Here is a 16,696-nt window from a genome sequence, read left to right as displayed (position 1 = left end):
TTTCATTTCCTTCTCTCAAACTATATTATCATGATACAAAAAATGTGGTCTTAAAGTCGATCTGTTTAGCAAAAACATATAAAGACTTGAAGAAAATTTAACATCAAAAATTCTCCAAAACAAGCTCTCACCAAGGAAACATTTGAAAACCTGAAATTGACAAAAATTCTTGTACAAGAAACCGAAATACTTTCCAAAGAAAAGACTTCGCATAACTGGAGGTGGGCAGGTCGTGCGCAATGCTAATAAAAAGAAAACAGTAATAGAATACGACCACCGTTTTCAAAAAAAGTTGACGCTTGTCGGAGTACAATATATTGCAGAAAATTCTAAGGGCGTTATTATTCCCTATGGATTTTTAACTTATTTGCATTTACAAAATCTGATTATGGGAGCATAAGCCCTAAAAAATATTCCACATCTCTCCAAGAATCATCAGTTTAAGAGAGTCGGTCTCTAAAATTAAAATAATTATCTAATAGTGAAACAAAAGTGGGTAGATCTTCCCCAAAGAAAAGAATGATTCCATTTTGACCTGAATATTTCTGATCTTAAACCCAAAAAAAAAAAATTGCAATTAAAATATAAAGAAACTTTTTCGTTAAATTTAGCAATCAAAAGTAAACGCATCCTACCCAGACATAGGAATATTTAGTTATGTCATTTTGGATGTTGGATGATCAGAAAAATTTGAATCAAAAGCAAAACTTTTAACTACCTGAAATGTTTCCTCAAACTGACGAACTTTTCAGTAAGTATTGATATCAGATACAAAAGAATGTACCTACATAAGTATCATCATCATTTTAGACGAATAGATAGGCCTAGTTGGTACCTAAAGATAATAGCCAAATAATAAAATAAAAATAAATACAAAAAACTATTCACCAAGTTTATATCATTATTCTTCATCACAAAAGAAACTAACCATCATAATAGCCAAAGCCATCCAACATGACATTTCTTTATTTCGTTCCGCTTTTAACTAATTAAACGAACCGAAAAATCACATAAAGCCATCATGTCAAAATGGCTGACAAAAGTGCTTTTATATGCCTATATTGCTAGCACACAGGCAGGCAATAAGCAATAGATACCTAGATACCAGTAGCAACAATATGGTTCTAAACCATACAAAACGATTTTTAATTCTAGTTGATTCGTGCTTTATTTTATTTTTCTATTCTTTTATATTATGTAGAAATACATTATCTACCCCACATTTTGTACCTAACACACATACATTCATATAGATGTCTAACAAATCAAATTTCTTATATATATCAAAGGGAAAAATAACAACAAAACCGTCAAACAAAGACAACAAACTAAAATAATGGAGTACGAGTATCTAGATACAAATTCTATGCGATGCGCATGACGGGCGACACGGCCAAGTTATTGTGAAATGCGAGAGCTTTTTTTTTGCGCTCAGATCCAATATGTGTTTTTTGTCTTTTTCTGTCAAGCTATGCCCCGCACTGTGCTTTGTCAAACGTATTCAAGCGGTAAGAAAAGCAATTTGAAATAGATATTCTATGTAGAGTTGTTTAGCATGCCGTCGGTTTATAATATGCAAAGCAGTCCGACGGCCATTGTTTTAATTTTTTTTTTTTTTTTTTTTGGTTTGCTAGAATAATATGAGGTAAAGATGTATGTATAGTCTTATAGAGACATGTTGGAGCAATTTACAATGCGATCAAGGTGGGAGGATGACGAAGAAGACAAAGTGTAACTTGCTCGGCATTGATGTAATGTGCGCTAGATGACTTGGCTATAAGCAAATGTTACTAATTACCCTGGCACTTTAATATTAAACTTCATAAAAAAAAATTATTTCAAACTCATCTTAATAGAATAGTTAAGTTAGGTACCTATTACAGTGTTTGTGTTTTGTTCTTTGTATAATTAGTTGACATTGGAGTTTTTTGTTACAAGAAAATTCAATTCGTAATTAGTCTACAAACTTTAAACATGTTATGCCTATACAAATGCCTAAATAAATAAAAAAATTTGTAGATATGTTTTTTTTTTGCAATTTCCTGACAAAGATAGGGAATAATTGTTAAACATTATGGAAAAACTGAATAATTGATTGCTTATAAGATTAGAAGTTGAAACTCAAGTCAAATGGAAGATTTAATATTCACAAATCGCTTTATTTTTTTTATCAAAGTAAAAGAAAATGTTCTATACAAGATGCGATATGCCACGGAGTGCCTTATACCTATGCAAAATTTCCAATGACCATCAATACAATTTTAAGGATTAGTAAATGACTCAAACAAATATTCAAAATGCTTAATTATTGGTCAGCGATGGTAAATTTCTTATCAATTCTTACAAATAAATTTGAAACGTTCACTGTGGCGTATGTGTAACTTTTTTTCTTGAAATAATTTAGTTGTTAAACTTGGTTCATGTCGATACCTTCCCGTAAGAATGTATTAAGCGGTATTTTTTTCGAAATTGACTTTTTGATGTCGAAATATAATATGAGTTAAGAGCCGTTTTGGTACCATTTTGGTTGTTCTATTATTTATGCAAATGAAACTAGAGAGAAAATAAAATTAATTTTCCCATTCATTTCCTCACTAGAATAATGTTGTTTTTTGCGTTTCATGAACAATTTTAGATATGTCGCTTAATACATTCTTACGGGAAGGTATTGATGTATAGCAGATAAAACAAGCGATCTTTATTTTTATTTTGACAAAAGAAAATGTTTTCATATAGGTGGCGCTAGCGGGCAGCTAAACAAGTGATATGAATGCTATAGGGAAAGTTAAAGATTCGTAACGAAAATCAAAATCGAAAAAACAATTAAACATGACGTAACGTTCATAGACAATTTTACAAAATTGCGTCTATCAATTCTGTCTGTCTGTTTGTCAGTCTGCATGTATCTTGAGCTACAGCCTAAACAACTGAAGCGATTTTGTTCAAACTTGGTACGTAAGAGTTTTTGGTAATTTGATAGCTAGATTGAAAATTGATTTTTTATGATGAATTACGGGACTTGCCGCATGGCCAAAATGAAAAAAAGTAATTAGTTTCAAAAATTGCTTTAAAAAATACGTGTTCTACTAAATAAATATGTAATAAAAAAAAAAATAGTTTATTTATCAATGGTAGGTATGTATCTGTTGTAGAACAGATTTTTTTATTGATTTTCTCGTAAACGACTTAACTGATTTTAACAAAAAATTTTGTACTCTTAAAGACCAAAAAAAAAATTTGCAAAATAAAATAGTTTTTGGATCTTTAAAGATGTTCAATTTCGTTTTTGTTTTTTTTTTAATTCCATTTTTTAAAAACGGATCCATGGTGTTTTGGCAACAAAATTCAAAGTCAAACGAAATACGACTCATAAAAAAATATTTTTGGTAACTATATTTATCATTTGCTCCTAATTTTCTCACTTTTTTCTCAATCAACTCAAAAATTACTTGCATAGCTAATCACCAAAACCGTACATCAGACGACAATTCATAAAAGGGATAGCACACAAATTTGGAGTATTTTTCAGAAGAAATATATTAAAATAAAATTTTTCAAAATTAAAAATAAACTTACCCTTCTCAAATTTAAGTTGAACCTTTTTTCATTTTTCCAAAAATTGTTTCTAACTTCTGTACGTTGTTGAAAACTTCTTGTTAGAAAAAATTCCAGCTTTAATTCCTCCAAAAGCTATATTCTGTTAGGAAGAGTAAATAACTATTTCAATTTAGGTAGGTACAACGATGAAAATGTTGGAATGCTTTCTTACATTATTTTAAATTAAGTTCATTTCGTATTTGTTTGTATTCAAATTATCAAGTTTTGAAGTTTACTTTATTTTTTTAATTATCAATAACTAAGTTAGAAATAATAATTTGATCCCAGTTATTTCACAAGTTTCCAATCGTACAATATTTATTAATATCAAAATAAGAAGTACCTTAAGGTTCTCAAGGATATATCATACTGTTTTTATCCGTGAAAAAAAAAATTAAAACTACATATTTCATTAATTTGAAAGACTATCAATTGCATAAAAATAAACAAACCATTCATCTTTAAAAACACACTTTTGTTTTTTTTTTTTACTAGCAAAATGCTTCCTCGGCCTTGCGGTAGCCCCCGACAGTTATTTATATTAAAACTTCCTACTACACTGAAGAATATAGTTAGTTTAAAGTGGTTTGCCGTTATAAAATATCTTTAAATCAAAGTTGTTTCAACTTTGAAAAAAGCATCAATTTATTAAAAAAAGAAATGGGGATCGAATCTACAACTCTTGGGTCACTAGGCGAATGCTTTACCAACGTGCTATCTCACTGTAGGAAATAAGGGTGATAAAGTGCAACAAAAGCTGAAGTCCGACAAAAATAAAAAAGTTTCTTACGTTTTTTTCAATTTTAATTTAAAGATGTTTCATGTTAGTTTTTTTCAACATTAAATCAACATTGAACATATTACATTTTACGTTGCGTTTTTTCCCTCAGTGTACAAATTATTTAATAATTCCGAAATTTTGATTTAATAATGTTTTTATGTTTCTATAGCTATGAATTTTATTTACCTATTTGTAAATTACATATGAACATTATTTATATAAATTCAATCGAATTATACACAAATATCTACTAAAATTTTCTTCTCCAAAAATCTAAAGTCTGAATGCAATTTTAGTCTCCATCCATGTATTGGAATTTTGAACTCTATGCCATCCTCCAATTTATTAGCGCTATAAATCTTTCTCAACTATTTTTTGAACATAAATCAATAGTATCTTCTCTCTCAAATAAATAATGCTTAGTCATCTTTTTCATTAACACCTTGAAAGCAGCATGTAAGAATTTTGAAAATCAATAGTCTCTCTACAACATTTAAGAGTCTAAGCTTGTTCCCATTCATGCTTTTTTGCATATTAATAAATAAAACGCCTCTGGCTTGACACAATTCAATTCCGATGAAAACAACAAAAAAATTTTGAATATAGCTTCAGCTATTCTTGTTAGCAAGTTTCATTCAAAATATCTTGTATCTTTTTGTGTCAATCCGAATCCACCACTTCTCCCCGCTTTTATATTTATGTCAATTTAAATTTCATTCACAAAATGTTTTTTTTTTTTCTAAAGTTCTATACAAAATTATCATATATTATTAATGAGCGTAACATTAAAGGTTCATGCCAACCAGCCACTTAGGTAAATGTTACGAGATAAATAAATATTTGGAGATCGCAGACCTTTTTTTTTTGAGAATACTGGATGCTAAATTAAAACGAAGAAACTTTGCATAAACTATTAAAAAAGAATTTAAAAAAAAAGAAAAGAAAACAAGTATTTCAAGGGAGCCCTTAAGACATTGAGTCATCATCGATATTAACTTCTTACGATATTCGAGAATTGTTGACACGCGGATGGTTATGGAGTTCATTGAGAATATGATCAAAAGTGCTGATCACCACACACTCAATAATATATGAAAGTATATTTAGAATATAGACATACAAATATCATGGCCTGAATAATATTACAAACAATTCAGGTTTTTTAATATTGTAAGTTATGGATTCTGGTAGAGCTTCAAAGACTGTGCCAAAAATATTACTGGCACGATTTTTACCGCGATAGGTTAAGAGGAATCTATTTTTTTTTTTAATTACAATAAAGTTTGATGTACCTTTGCTGAAAGTTTCTTACCAATCATAATAGTAAAAAGAACACTAGAGACAGACGTTAACATATGGAAGATTTGCAGCATTCCATTAAACTGCATACAAAAATAGTTCTAAATTATACTTGTTCTGACATCTGGAAAACGAAAATATATTTTTCTCAATAATAATAAATTATTTTATATTTTACCACTAACATTTTTCTGTCATTCATTTAAAGTATATTGCTAGAGTAAATACTAGAAGTATAAAACAAAGTTTCGAATGACCTTTTGCTAACTGCGTGGTGTAAGAAAAACTGCAACAGTTTCAAGATTTCTTTTTTAGTTTTGTTTTATATTTTCTAAGCATGCATTCAGTAGACTCTCTCTGAATTTAATTTTCAGGGACACAAAAATTGTATCGATTACAACGCTAATTCGAGTAATTCTTCAAACTTTTTCATTGAAAATTGTGAAAAAATTCGATTTAGAGCAAAAATCGACTCAGTGTCCGACATAGAGGGAGTTGGCTGTATTATGAAAAAAAAAAAACCCAAAACCAAAACAGACAAAATTTTTTATAGCTTCAGAGTAACTGCAGCTCTGTAGGTAAATCTTTTTTTTTAATACAACCCTTCAAAAGTTGCAAATTACATTACAATTCACAATTATATTGGAGGCTAAAGGCGAGACTTCACTGATTGAAAAAACAACTTAAAATAAACGAAAACCACATTGATTCAACTATTTTTCTGAATGATTTTTCGTTGAAGACGAACATTTTTTAGTCAAAGTAGAACATCGTTAGTTTAAAGTGGTTTGCCGTTATAAAACATCTTTAAATCAAAGTTGTTTGACCTTTAAAAAAAGCATCAATTTATTAAGAAAAAGAAAAAATTGGCAGCCAATGGGGATCGAACCTACAACTCTTGGGTCACTAGGCGAATGCTTTACCAACGTGCTATCTAAGGGTGATAAAGTGCAGCAAAAGCTGAAGTCCGACAAAAATAAAAAAAAAATTCTTACGTTGTTTCAATTTTAATTTAAATATGTTTCATGTTAGTTTTTTTTTTTTAACATTAAATCAACGTTGAACATATTACATTTTACGTTGCGTTTTTTTCCTCAGTGTTGAAAATCAGAATGAATCAGACATGCTTTAAAAAGGTTTCACCACAGCCGAAAAAATTCATTTTTTTGGTCAATTGATTCACATTTTTGTATTCATTTTGCTTACGATATTATAGTAGGTACGTACAGTACATCTAGGAACGTAGGTATAATAGGGCCAGTTTAGGATTCGTAATAAAATCGAAATCGAGATAACAAAGTATTTTTTGGACCATTATCTACGGTAGGTACTACACGGAAGCGTTTTAGTAGTTATCGAAAGTATTAAAATTTTCAAAAATTTTCAAAAACACAATTTTTGGATTTTTAATAAATATTTTTTTTTTTTTTTTTTTTTTTTTGAAAAACCAATTTTTTTTGAGAACGGGCCAGTGAATTTTTTTAAGTATTATTTTATGCGTCGATTAGTATTTCTTTGTTATTAACCTACTTATTTTTTTATGCTAAAATGTTTTATTTATTTTAAACTTATTTTGTACCTATATTATTTTTTTAGTTTATTTTTAAAACGAAACTAACAACTTAAAAAAAATCAAAAATTCTTTGTTATAAGAAATTGTTGGTTTGGCTCACTTCTTTTAGAGGTCAAAAGCACAGAAATGTTTTTGTAGTTAAAAAAAAAAAAGTTATAGTATTTTTTGAGTTTTTAATAAATTTCTTACAAAATTGAATTAAAAATATTGTATTAAAAACAAAAAAGTTGTAGTCAGTTCATCTACCACTTCATTATCGTATGTAAAAGTTACAGTGCCCGTACAGAGATTTTAGTTTTAACGATTCATTTATTGGAGGATTTAGTCTTGTCTTGGAACCGTGGGAACATGCCGAGAAATGATTTTAGTTTATTATACATTGGAATAATTCCTATCTTCGTGACCTTATTTTTGAAAACAAATTCAATCCTAAGTGGGCTTTAGGTCTGGTTTATAATTTTTTTCTATTTTGTCTCCGACGTTTCGACCGTGTTTACAGTCTTCTTCAGGGAGATTATTCTATCTTCTAATTTTAAGAATTTAATCTAAAAATTTTTAAAGGTTTTGTTTGTTTTGTTTTTATTTTTAAATATTTTAAAATTCAAAAAATTCGAAGTCTTGAAAAAGACGTTTCGATGATTTGAAACGTCTTTTTCAAGACTTCGAATTTTTTGAATTTTAAAATATTTAAAAAATAAAAACAAAACAAACAAAACCTTTAAAAATTTTTAAGATTAAATTCTTAAAATTAGAAGATAGAATAATCTCCCTGAAGAAGACTGTAAACACGGTCGAAACGTCGGAGACAAAATAGAAAAAAATTATAAACCAGACCTAAAGCCCACTTAGGATTGAATTTATTTATTATACATTGGTTTCGAGGTTTTTTTATTTACGAAAAAAACAATCACAAAATCGAAAATTAAAAAAAACGGATTTTGTGATTGTTATTTCGAGACTCGTAGCAAATCTATAATACTATTTAAAATTATGGTAGAACAGATTGCCGTAAAAAAGGCTATGTGTTTCTATCGAAACTTTTCACACCGTCAATCTTATTTAGGTCCAACTGACTAGACTAGATTAACATTTTAAAATGAGGCCTTAATCCCACAGTACCTATACCTTGTTAGAAATTTTGCTAACATTCCTGAATGATGCTTATGAGTATGAGTTTTTTTCTAAGTCTTCTTTTTACCACAAATCCACACCTTAACAGAGGTATGATCTGCTCAAAAAAAAAATTGGTAACTTTTAATCACAAAAAATTATTAGTAAAAAATCTCTTAAGTTTTATTAAAAAAAAAAAAGACAATAAATCGTCCCCCGCAAATATTTGTATTTATTTGTCATCGGCGTCTATAAAATATACATGCCACTCAGTCTAGTCGTGGGAATGCCCCTCAGCTGTATACGCGCCTCCAGTATCCAATTAAATTTACAAAATAATCATTAAAATATATTTAATTTCTACAACTCTGTAGAACAATCCGCAAGCACACACCTCATTACTTCAATACAACGCGATGTAAGATTATTACATATCTTTTCTAAAATAACCCAATTCTGAAAAAAACACTCCACTGCAGAGGCGTTATTTAAACGTTTTCCATTGACGGCAGTTCATCTTGTGCGCACCACCGCCAAATGATATGTATGATGTACTTATGATTCTACAAACATACATCCACCACAACCAACACCTCATTGATCGAAACTAATGGCAGACATAATTCTCCTGCCGTGTCTTGAACCCGGCTTTATATCCTCCCGGCTAAACAAAAAAAAAAAGTCAAAACCAAAAAAACATAGATAAAACACAGCAACAGCGCTATTATGAAGTCTCCAGTGTTCTCTCGCTGAGTCTTTGTTTGGAGAAGCATCTGTGCGATTCCAGAATCGTAGTGTTTCTTTGCGCAATTATTAGGGAGCGGAACGAGATAAACGGCAAACGATAGCCAAACATGGTTAATAGAATTGTTAGAGCGTGGGCTACTTTAACTCCAAACCACTCATCTCCATCGTCAGCGAGCAATGATGATGATGAGATGAAAGATTCTTCAACTTACTTTTTTTCTATTTAACCATTACCCATCCGCACTATTATAAGCCATCAGCTAGAGCCACCCCTGTGTGATGCTGCATCATCTTCAACTGCAACATCTGCATTTGCCTCTGTAGAAATGTGTAGAGCAAACGTCTGATGACTCTCCGCACAGTGGGGAAAAGGCGGAAAAAACCCAACTTTCGGAAGTACGATTTATTTTAATACTGCACGTGTTTCTAACAGTAAATTAGTTGAAGAATCAGAAAATGAAAACTGTTTTTCAAAAAAAAAATTGTGGTCCTGGAGATTATCGCTCAAAGTTGAAAAACAGTGAAAACTGATAAAAATACAAGAGTAGTTTCAAAATGATCTATTTTCCTTAAAATTTAAAGGTTTGAACCAATTTTTTTTGTAAATAGGCTTAAAATAAATTGACAAACAATATGGTACATTAGTTTAGCGAAAAAGAATTGAATACAATTTTTTTGACAAAAAAACATTCAATTTTAGTGACTTTTTAGGTTCAAATTAGGTTTTAACTACTGCCTCCGTCTGCCTCTGTTGGCGGATAGGTTTTCCTAGATAGTATTGAATCTCAGCAATAGTTAAAAAAAAAAATCTCACCCGAAGACGTCCGTATTCGGTTTTTATAGCAATTTCAATCTGAAAAAGTCATTCAAAAAACCAAAAAAAAAATAAGGCAAAAAAGAAATATGCAGCTATTTTCGCCAGACAAATCTTTCTAAATGTATTTTGGTATGCTGAATCTGAATGTGAAGTCCGTTTTGCTAAACAGCCCAAAATTTTTGATAAGATTGCAAAAAAAAATTTTAAACCCACAATTTTAAAGTTTTTCCCAATTTAGTCGCTGTTGGGATCAGGAGTTTGTGTTAATGAAACCTGCATTGCACATTTACCTATTAAAACAAATGTTTTTTTCACTAAGCCACTTTTTTGACTTTATTTATAACTATCGCAATCGGAATACAGTAAAACTGGTTATTTGAAGATTCTCTTATCTTTAGTTCCACTTGTGTCCAAAAAAAGGATGGAATGATTTGATGGAATGTTCCACTAATTGAAGGAAAAGTTTAGGCTTGGTAGCCGTTTAAATTTTAGAACTAACCAAGGAAAAAAAAGTTTCCAAGAAAGTTAAATTTTAAAAAATATCATACCTACCGTTTTTGGACATTTTTCCTTTTTTGAAAATTTTTGATTTTTTTTTTTATTTATATGTAAAATTTAAACGGTATTTATTAATAAAATGTTCAAATAAACTCAAAAAAATTTGATTTTTCTAAAAAAGCGATTGGAAGTAAGTCATTTACAGCTGCAAAAACTTGATTTCTGATTTTTTAATATAATTTTTTTCTGAGTGGGCGTGGCAATGGGTGGTCATTGGTGTAGATTTGTCTTGCTATTAGCTATCTTTTCTGCAAATTTCATGAAAATTGGTTCAGTAGTTTAGTTTTAATTGAGTTTTTTCCGGTCTCCCATACAAGTTGCCCCACAGTGCTCCGTCTCCCAGCATCAACGCGCAGCCGCACCATCGCAGTAGGACGAAGTTACACCTAAAATAATCGCTTACCACAGAAAAGTGGTGTTGGTGGCGCGTTTGCAATCACACATAATTAAGTGGTTCCCTGCGTATGGATACATAATATTTTTTGCAGATGGAATTAGTCATAAATTGATTTCTCGATATGAACGAGGAGGGATGTGCCCCAATATGGATGCCTCATATCTTAATGGGCGATCGTTCTCACACACAAAGATATATCCGATAGATGCAATTCTGTATCTATTTTACCATTTTTACCATTAAAAGTGTGTAGGCGGTGGTGGTATAATATTTATGTGTACCTAACTCACTCATATGTGAGAGAAGTTTTCGATGGAAAAAAAATGAATTTTTAGTAGTTTTTCTCAGGTCGCGGTCGATCTGTATGTTGTACCTTTTCGTGTTCTCATGTCATCGCATAGTGAAAAGACACTGCACCGATAAGTTGCATTATGCATAGCTTGCAGGCATATTGTCGATATCTATGAGATATACAAGAATGTTCCACACTGTCTACTTTATTATATGATCTAGCTAACGTTCGAACGATGAGAAAGATATTCGTGTCAAGATACATCTTTGATGTTAATTAGATGCACAAAAAAAATATAGGATTGGGTAGAGGAGTTTTCAGGTGATGACGGTTATAGGTTTGCTGTGAATTATTTACAGGTCATTTGGAGCAAATAATTTTTTTTGATCATAGGTATACGAGTATCAGAAGGTGGAGCGATTCTTTAAAGGTGACTTCTAAATATCGAGATCTTAATCAGTTCGGTGATATATGCATTTGGTATTATGATTTGCATATAAGATAGACATTAGACTAAGAAATTTAGGTTGTGGCTGATGACATTTTAAAATATCTAAAGTTCTGAATTCAAGAATTTGGAAGTTTTCTTATACAATAGTGCCACAAAATATCTTTTATCTATTCAGTAATCTAGTATTTATATTAACTTGTAAATCAGTCTACATCTTCAAATGTGGAATTTTTGTTGTGAGTGAGGTGTTTTGTGTAAAAAATGTGAATAATCATCTTTTTGCCTGACTACCGAAAAGCCAAAAGAAGAGTTCTAGATTCATATGTTACATCATAGCTTCTAAAATTTTTACCTTAATTTGGAAAATGAGGTATCATTTAAAGCTTCTTATTCGTCCGCTAGTTAATGGCTATATCACGACCCGTGAAGTTGGTTATAGCACCCTCTATTACCGAAAGTCATGAACTATTTTTGCCTTTTCCAGGCGCTATTTAATGAGTTTTGGAACAATATTTTATATTGATTAAGCAGTTTCAGGAAAAACGCAAATTCAGTTCCTGTTTTTACAGTTTGTCAGGTCTTCCATTTTTGCAAGACTGACGATCATTTCGCTTGTCTGGTTTTTGGATTATCCAGGTTTTAAGCCATGACCATTTTACACCCAATCCAACAGTGAAATCCTGATTCCCAAAGGAAATAAGTCTATCCATTAAATATGACCTATATAATTTTCAGCGACACCGACAACAATTCTGTCAGTGACCTTGTTCACAACACAGAGTGTATCACAATTCAGGACACAATTCACAAGAGTCACTTGAAGAAGTTAGAAGACCCCAGTCGGTGATTTTTTATTTGCAGAAACTTTTTAATAACAGGTTTAACTTACATATATACCAACTACCAAGTATCTATCACCTTTACTAACTACGGGAAGAGTCCAGCCACATATTCGACGCCTTATCAGTTCTAACAGCGTCGGGACCTAGAATTAAACTCTTCCAAATCGAAAAGTAAGACTACCAAAATATTACCTACCTAAAACCGAGTTCAAACCAGTCAGCCTCAAATTTCCGGTTCTCTCACATGTCACAACCAAAGAATAATCAGCATTCCATCCCAACACTAGATACCCATAATAGTAGATCTACTCAATCAGTAACTTATGAAAACCTGAGGACATCAAACTCTACAAAGACTAGAAGTCAGAATCCTGGTTAAAAACCAATAGAACTCATGATATAAGCTTGAATTTTGTTTTTTAAATTTTTGTAGCCTAGTCTATTATGATCGATCTTCTAGTCATCATTCATTCACTGAAAGTTGTATTTTTTGTAAGCACCTCCAAAATATTACAAACGATATTTTCGGTCCCTTTGAGAGTTGTATATCGTATCTCGAACCCACTTTATGAAGATTCAACTCCGGTCTATAAGCCTGCCCGATTTTTTTTTATTTCTGAGATTTTTTAAATAGATTTATTAACATAATTTTTAATGTTACTCGATGCAAATTGCTTATTTCGGCTAATCTGAAACCAAATTGAAAAAATCAATTTCTATGATTTAATACATATATGCAAATCATAACAAACATTCCCCAGAGGCATGTGGATGGTGGTATTAAAAAAAATATCAAGATTAAGATTGCATCAAAAGTCTTATACCGTTATACAAGTCTCACTTTTCAAATTGCCCGGCCAATAAATCCAACGGCTTATTATCCCAAATCAAACATTTTGAATCCCCAGTTGCAATTGCCAGCGACCTTTGACAGCTGATACCGCACAAAGAGTATACCGCCAACGCCACCGCTGCTGCCGTTCAAGATTTTTCATTTGAATATGCCGCCAATTCCCGCGTCAAAGAGTGGGAATTTCAAATTTGCATATACGTTCAAATCGACATGGAAAATTCGTCTGCACCTTCTCCGACAACTTTACTCCTTCCTATACTGACCCGCTTCAGCCAAAATAGGTCTACACCAATATAATACTTATATGTAGGAGCCCCAGCACCAAAAACAGGTCGACATTATTAATCATCGCTAACCGGGCCCTGTACGGTGTTCGATGGTGTGCTGCCGCCGCGCCGCTGCCAAGTCCGCAAAACGCAATAATAATTGGGCAACCGCTGCATTCATAGAGCTATAAGTACGCGGAATTTTATATTCATACCGATACATGACTGCATCTATTTTTTTTTTTTTTTTTTTTTTTTTTTTTTGTTATTTGTGGGGGCCAGCGAGGTGTTATGCATCTGCATCTCGGGACATATTGCATTGCATTAGATTGGACAGACAGACAAACGAGCTACCCGCTTTAACAAATGTCCCCATGGAAGCCAGGTTGAAGCCCGCTATATGACTGTTTGCGGAATGCAAAGCAATGCTGTTAGTGCTGCTACATCACGATGAGGTGCGATTTCCATTAGAATCAAAAATTGGTAATCGACCAAAGTGTATGAGATGAAACACTATGCCAAGGATTCCAAGCCAGAAACTGAGATACCAACTTCTCTCCTCCTCCACTTCGATGGCATTTTAACCGCGCCACGGTACAACCGTGTAATGCGTTAACGACTGAGCAGCTACCCAAGATTCAATTCTTCAGAGTGAGTTTGGTCTTGAGACACTCTGGTGGCTAAGCGGCGGTGGTGATTGCGCTGCATCCCAGAATTGATATCTCATTTTCATTTCACACTTAAATCATTTGAGCCTTTGGCCGCTACGAGACGGGACGGGACGGACAACTTGCTCCAGGGCAACCGGCATAAATTGGAAAACTGTACCGCTGGCACATATGTAGTAGGAAAATGCTGCTGGCGGCAGTAAAAAACGTATGTGGTTCAATGCAGAAGATATGGAGATCCATAAATCGCTCGTAAGATGAGATTTTCGCATATAATCGATGCGGAGGTGATATGCAAAAGAAGTTCAACTTTTGGTGGGGTGGTGTTGGTTGGGTGGGTAGTTGAGAGAGGATATAGCCAATTGCGTTGCGGTATGCGTTGGATGTAGGTACTATAAGGCCCACGTTTTAGACATGGCGAATAATTGGATAAATGGATAATTGAAAAGTTACCATGGGATTTATTTTTTTATGAAGCAGCGGTACATAAATTCATGGAGATTTTGTCCAGATGCGGGCGTTGAAATTACTTCAAATTTGATCTAAATTTTGTGAATCTGTTGTCTATTTAACGGCTTTAAAAATTAATAGTTTTGCAAATGGAAATATTACTAAATTTTGAGAAGTAACAAAGGGTACCAAAAACTCACAAAAATTAACCCTTTTCAATGATTCGGATTTAATATTGTGTAAAAATTTTTTTTTGATAAAAATGAAGTATAAAGAAAGAAATCCAGGGTCTGCAACAAGTGGTCGAGTTATGATAATGACAGAGTTCTGTTTCAAATGGGTGCCCAAAAGGGTATCCATTCAAGCGTTTAACGTTACGCACTATTAACTGTTACATAAAATGTAAAACGGTAGATTGATGAATTATCTTTTTGAATTCCAAAAGTTCAAAAGTAAGCAACAATTATATTGGTCATAGTCATCATCATCATTATCGTCATCACAAAATTTAATTTTTTTTATATAAAAATCGAAATAATCCATCGCCAATGACCATTCATACATATCATCTCCCCCTTATTCATTGAATCCAAACACAACACACACAAAGTCGAAGTCCAACAATAAATTAATTACCCGCAATTCCTGTAGTCCATCAAAATAATGATAAAAATAGAATCCATGCGTTTTCAAGCTTCATTGGCCACCGTTTACACGTTGCTCGCGCTTGTTCACCCAAAACACGACTTGGATCTTGTGTGATCGTCAAACAGAGCTTACTCCGTTGTTCCTACTGCCTACAATCTTCAATTGTTTGTACGAGTAGTACCTTTTGCTCAAATAGGTTCGTTCATTCATGGAACCTTGCTGCTTGATGCATGAGAACGCCAGTGTTCGCTTGGCACAACATTTGCATAAAGACTATAATAGGAAGACCAATGACTCTTGTATAAGCACACTATAGAGGTAATGTTAGTTCTTCCGGGCTGCACTATTCGAATCTCAATTTAATTTCACGGTAATTTGAGATTGACAAACAAAGGGGGTGAGTTCGTTCTCACGCATCACGCGAATCTAAAATTTGGATCTCTATTAAGTTGATATAAGGATTTTTTTTATTGATTGTAATTGTGTGCGAGTTGGTGTATGTATGTCACCTGAAAAGTCACAGTTCAATACAAAAAGTGTATGGTCTTGTGTTTGCGATGACATTATAGGGCATTTTAAATGTCAAAGTGATTCATCATCCCCCGCAAGATATACATTTTATTTTAGTTTGCAAAGAAACTGAGATAGTTTCTCTACGGCTTTGCACCATTTTTATGAAGGAGTATGATGTTGTCGATATTTACCTATAAGAGTACGATGATATTAAAAAAAAAAAAAGTTCGACGGTGGATTGTGAGCGAATGTCGAGGCCGACTATTATTGTACAATATTTGAGTAACTCTACGAGCGATGGAAGTGTGAGTTGTTCGGATGCAAATATTGACACTGCTGGGTATTCTAATTTTACAAGGCGGTCGTTCTTTCAGAAAAGTGTTCGTTTTATTATTTTTAGTTTTTTTTTTTTTGTTCTTCGTATTCCTTTAACCTTTCTGGTGTAGACCGATTGACGTTGTTTGACATTATTTTTTGTCAATATTTGATGTTTGTTTTATTTTATTTTTTTTTTTGTGTATTTGTTGTTGTTTTGTTTTCCACGATGACGATGATGATGGGCAAACGGAAATCGATGATAATGGTATAAACGACGTCAAAGGGTGACTTATGGAAGTGTATGATGTTCTAGATTCTATAGAAATACATAATGATTCTGAGAAAGAATGTTGGCCCATCATAAAACAATAGAAACTTAGCGTGGGAACATTAATGTATAACTTTTTTGTAGGTTAAGTAGGAATGGAAAGTTTAATTTACTGTTCGAATAATAAGAGGCAAAATAGCAGCTATTACATTTGGAATTTTTTTTGCTGGTTTATTCAAACTACATTT

At 32.2% G+C, this 16,696-nt stretch overlaps 1 protein-coding gene and 1 long non-coding RNA gene across 5 annotated transcripts in view; one reads left to right on the top strand and one right to left on the bottom strand.

Moving 5' to 3' along the window:
* The window catches only part of LOC129912181 (uncharacterized), a 38,116-nt gene extending 34,264 nt beyond the window's left edge, over positions 1–3,852 (bottom strand). Inside the window, exons 1-2 of the long non-coding RNA XR_008771764.1 lie at positions 3,770–3,852; positions 3,577–3,697 (exon numbers count right to left, since the gene is read on the bottom strand). This is a non-coding gene — a long non-coding RNA (uncharacterized LOC129912181). The remainder of the gene's footprint in view (positions 1–3,576; positions 3,698–3,769) is intronic.
* LOC129912177 (dendritic arbor reduction protein 1-like) overlaps positions 1–16,696 on the top strand; it is a 185,485-nt gene that overhangs the window by 29,873 nt on the left and 138,916 nt on the right. The gene's annotated exons all lie outside the window — the stretch shown is intronic.

This window comes from Episyrphus balteatus, chromosome 2, assembly GCF_945859705.1.
Source record: "Episyrphus balteatus chromosome 2, idEpiBalt1.1, whole genome shotgun sequence".
In the NCBI taxonomy this organism is placed as follows: Eukaryota; Metazoa; Arthropoda; class Insecta; order Diptera; family Syrphidae; genus Episyrphus; species Episyrphus balteatus.
Note: the sequence above shows the minus strand (reverse complement) of the source record. Positions and strands in the feature narration are given on the sequence as shown.